The following is a 5,067-nucleotide window of genomic DNA, read 5'->3' as shown; positions in this document are numbered from 1 at the left end:
AGCTTGCCCCGGTGGCTACTAATACCTGTACACTCTCTTTGGGACAGAAGCACTGTAAGCCAAGCAAGACAACTCAATTGTATTTTCCTTAGAAATGATTAGCTCATTGGCCCAGCAGGCTTTGTTTCTATTTATCTCCTTCAGAGGTTAATCGTCAGCATTAACACAGTCTTAAAAGATTCTCTGAAAAGAGCACAAATAACCAAGATGTTTAAGTCATTTTGAAGCTGCATCATAGTTGATAGATTACTGCATTTGTTTTCTGCCTGTATGTACTTAGTCTTTCTGAATAAAAATATATATATTTTTAAAGAACTGAATCCTTTACTATATAATCTATGATTTTTCCTCTCTTTAAGAACAATTATCATTTCAACTTCCAGAGAACTTTCACTTATTTCATGACTGGTTAATATTCCAAGGATAATCACAGGTATTTATGACAAACATGCTATTATATATCATTGCAAGAGAGAAACTGCTGTTCATAGCACATTCCAAGGAGCTAGTTGTACATAATTATATTTAGTTACTATAACTTTCTTCTTTTTAAAGTGCCTTCCTTGAACCAATATTGAACCCAACAAAGTATTCTGAGCCATGTAAAACAATTTACACATTTATAAAAAAGATTATTGATGTTGGGATCACACTCAGCATAATATGTTTGGCACCACTTTATGCTATAGAGCCTATAGAACTATCTATGGTAAATCAAGTACCAAGGGTGATGTTTTCTTTTGGAAAGCAAATGATCTGAATTAAATACTTCAGAGAAAGAATGGTTTGGGTCAGCATAGCCAGGATGTTCAAGCCAACTTTCTGGAAGTTCTTTCCATACTTGTTAAGCTTGACAGTACTTAGATGTCGGTAAGAATGCAAACTGCTAGCCTTCACCCAACCCAGGCCTGTTATGATAAAACAAATGTATATAAAATAGAACAATGTCATAAATGTATCCAGATATATCCATAATTACTAAAATGTTAAAAATGGATGCTATTACTATAGAGGTAATGCCAATCATTATCCTGGTAGGAATCATTTTGATCAGACGTTCCATATATGCTAGACACACAGAAAGTCTTTGAAATATTAGAATGATTGAAATTTCCTATGTATACATATGATTGGCAGGGGAAAAAATTAAATAAAAATCAGAAATATGTTGATACAAAGAGATCACTAATTACTTTCTCTGCTTTTAAGCACATATTGCTGCCCTAGATAAAGACATTGGTAGTTAACCCAAGACATAAATTCTCTAGATGAAGCATTCTTTTAACATTGGGAAAACAGAGGGGTAGAATCAAAGGCAACGCTGATCATCTTCAGCTAGTCAGTAGATACAGAGCAGGGATGTTTTTGAGGTGGCATTGACAACATAATGATGATAAGAAAGCACCCACTGTTGGGGGAAAGCAAATGGTTGAATGCAGGAAGAGTTTCCAGTGGAAGGAAGGAAGAAATGCACGTGGGTGGGCTGGGCCAGGAAGGAAGGGAGCTTTGTTTTGTGGAAGCTGGAGCTGCAAGGGGAGATGTTTGAGATGGGTCAACTGGGTGCAGCTTATGTTGGGAAAGAAGACAAAAGACTGTGGACTTTAGCCAGGCCAGAGCTAAAGAGCATTTGATACAGGCCAGATTTTGTGGGCAAGAGATGGAAAAAGAATGGGGTCTGAGACAGGGGTGTTTCATATCAAGCAGTAAGAAAAAGCAAGATTTGTTTTGTTTTGTTTTTTTCCTCCTTCCTTTTAGCTTCTTTCTCCCTTCCATTTTCCTCCCTCGCCTCTTTCTTCCTTTTTAACATCATATCTGACACAAAGATTTCATTGAATTTTTAAAGAGTTAATGCATGCCTTTTGCATTGCACTCAAACCACAAAAAATACGTCATAAAAACTGTCCTTTCTTATCTGCTCCCATCCCCTGCTTCTTTCTCTCCCTCCACGAAGCCAGGCATTGCTTCTCCCAACGCTTTTGTGAATTGTTTCAGAGCCTCTTCCGTGTATTTGTGATTATACATACATGCTTGCAAAGACTTTTAAAAATAACTTGTGTTGAGACTTTGCATATGTACTTGACAAGTTAATTAGCATGCTAGCTGCACTAGATTAAAAATCCCATTAATTAATTTGATGGGTCATTTGATTGTATAGCTCTAAAAGAAAATGCAGGCCTTCTTTTGCAGACAACAGTGAACTCACTTCAGATATTCACATGAATAATCTTCTCTGGGAGATGAAAAGTGTTATTAAAGTTCCTTAGTGCTACTGTTTTGAGTGTGTCTGAAGACCATTAATCCGGGTCTATCTAGAGTCCATTTTCATCACCAAAAATGTTCTTTTAACCTAGTAAAATTTTTGCTTATGTAACAATATACCGGTGTATAAAAATGTACCTTGACTAAAGAATGGAAAGGACTGTAGTAATATTGCTTAATATTTTTAGTAATCACAGAAAATGTGTTAATCCTTTTTCAATTGTGGATTGTAGCTATCCCATGAAGCAAAACATCCTGGTTTCTACTTTCTCCTGGTGTAGGCTGCAGTAAAATTGTTACTTCAATAATTTCTGGAAGAACAGAATATACGATGCTTTCATAAATAAATATTAGTGCATTGGTCTTCTTCCAGCCTTAGCTAGATTTTTCTGGCTCCATATTTCCCGAGGTAGCCAGAAGAACACCATCCCTGATATAAAAACTTGGCTGCATCAGACACATATCTGATCAGAAATAACATTCTCATTTGCATAATGTTCCTATGTTCCTGTTGGTAAAATATGGAATAGTGGTTATCTAATAGGCATAATAAAATAACCTCACATATGACCGTAGCCACTAGGCTGTAATTTGTGGTTGTGTTTTGCTTGTAAGGAACTCTTTCTTAATATATACTTGCTCAAGAACTAGCCCTTGAAAAGCATAAAAATTTGGACTAAGAATAGGATTATGCCACCCTCAAATTCAAAGGTTTCTTAATATGATTTGCTGTCTTAAATATTTAGAATTGCATTGCAAGGATTAAAAAGAGAATAAATTTCAAAAATATTATGCACAATATTGTTGAATTATAATTTCCCACCAATAAGGAGCTAGCTAGTGTACACTGGAATGTAATTACTACCTTATATTTCAAATAGGATTGCTCCTGTTCATGGAGAATCCTAGTATACTAGTGTTATTTTACAAAATAAGTGTTTTCATTATGTCAATCCTAAAATTATATTAATGAACTCTACATACTATTCTGAATTAATAATATGCCCTGCATATTCTTAGAAGTCCTCTAGAATAAAACTTTATCAGTTTTGTCCAGTGTCTTATCTTAAGGGCTAAGAGCACATATGTTCAATAAATATTTTTAAATGAACAAATAGAACACTAGCTATAAGCTGGGCTTAAGCATTTAGTTTGCATTTTAACTTTGATTTTCTTTGTTCATAGGAACTAAAAACTACATAAGATTAAAAGAAGATTTTTGATTAGTGTATTACGTTCTAGCTGCAGGAAACAAAGTATAAACAAATATTTACAGACTAATGGTGTCACTTTCCCCGTGCCTCATTCCCCTAGTGGAAAGAGACTATAAATATAGGAAAGCTGTGGTTTCTATGAACAATAACAACAATAATGTATTTTTTTTTAAAGAAAAAGGTAACAGGAAGGCTAAGTAGCTAAAGTCAGTCATAGAAGCTGAGAGAAAAAGATTGGTGTTCAGAGAGCCTTGTTTATGCTAATGAGATTGCCATTAATAGGCCTGTTAATACAAAGTGTCCCACAGTACCATGCACAGTTCATCATAAGCTAATGAAAGAGGTGCTTTAATTAGGAAGATAACAAGTTGTTCAGAGGGAGAGGGAAAAGGGAAAGAGTCCAAATCACTATAGCTATACACACAGAGGGATGGCTGCCAAGTGAGAGGAGGGCTCGCAAGAAAGGATAGAGCCAGCCAACTACACAGCCTTGCAAGAACGAGAAATACAAGTGACAGCATCCTTTGGGAGAAAGGGTACCCCAGAGTGTTAAATATCACAGGGCCGCCTGGTCCTGCACCGTAAGATGATTTAACAGTAAGCCAACTAGGATGCTTATTTGTCAGAAGAATATCAGATTATCACAAATTTGAGAATAAATCACTAAAATAATCTTGCATTTACTGTCCCCACTATTGCTTTAATCTTGAAGTCTGTACTAGTTTCTTGACATGCCTTGGAGAATCAATGGTCTATTATTTGAAAGAGAAGAAAAGGAGCAGCCGAGCTCTAAGGAAAGCTTGCCAACCACTTGACTACGAGGACACTGATTACCAGTAAGAACCAAGCTCGCTGGGGATGAATAGATAGAAAATGGGATGTAAATATTGCATCTGACTAAAAATCAATGATGCTGCATATCTCGCAGGGCTCTTTTCTTTTTCATTATGTCATTATTCATGCTTTCTTCTCCTGGTGACCCAGAGAAACTATTTAGTATGAGAAGATAATGCCACACACAGGCAAGATGCCGATAAAAGAAATTTCTATTTTGTAAGTGAGCCATTGATTTTCACCTACATATGGTTGATTTTTTTTTCTTTCGTAAGGCAAAACGTCCTCACTGAAATTAATAGTGCATATCTAGGATAAGGTTGAATGAGAAAATCTCAGCTCATGCTAAGAGCCAGGTATCTCTTCCCTGAAAGATATTTAAATGTTTACAAGTTTTTCCTCTATTTAATTGGTGTTTTTTCCTATTGAAATTATTTATAAAAATTAAGTCTTCTTTTATAAATGCGTTTTTATTTCATCTAATTTTATATGACTTTAAAAGTTTTGTATGAGTGTTAGGTTAGTATTTAACTATCATTTAATAAGAAAGAAATAAGAGGTTTCTGGTCTCAGTTAAACACACTACTGGGAGACTGTAGAGATATTAGAGACTCAAACATAGAGGGAAGTAGTCTAAACTTGTGGATTATGTCATTGAAGGGAACATTGGGACCCTGCCTTATTCCTGCCCCCCTTTTCCTTCCTTCCTTCCTTCCTTCCTTCCTTCCTTCCTTCCTTCCTTCCTTCCTTCCTTCCTTCC

Source organism: Mus pahari, chromosome 12 (genome assembly GCF_900095145.1).
Source record: "Mus pahari chromosome 12, PAHARI_EIJ_v1.1, whole genome shotgun sequence".
Lineage (NCBI taxonomy): Eukaryota > Metazoa > Chordata > Mammalia > Rodentia > Muridae > Mus > Mus pahari.
The sequence above is the reverse complement of the archived record's forward strand: the minus strand, read 5'-3'. Positions refer to the sequence as shown.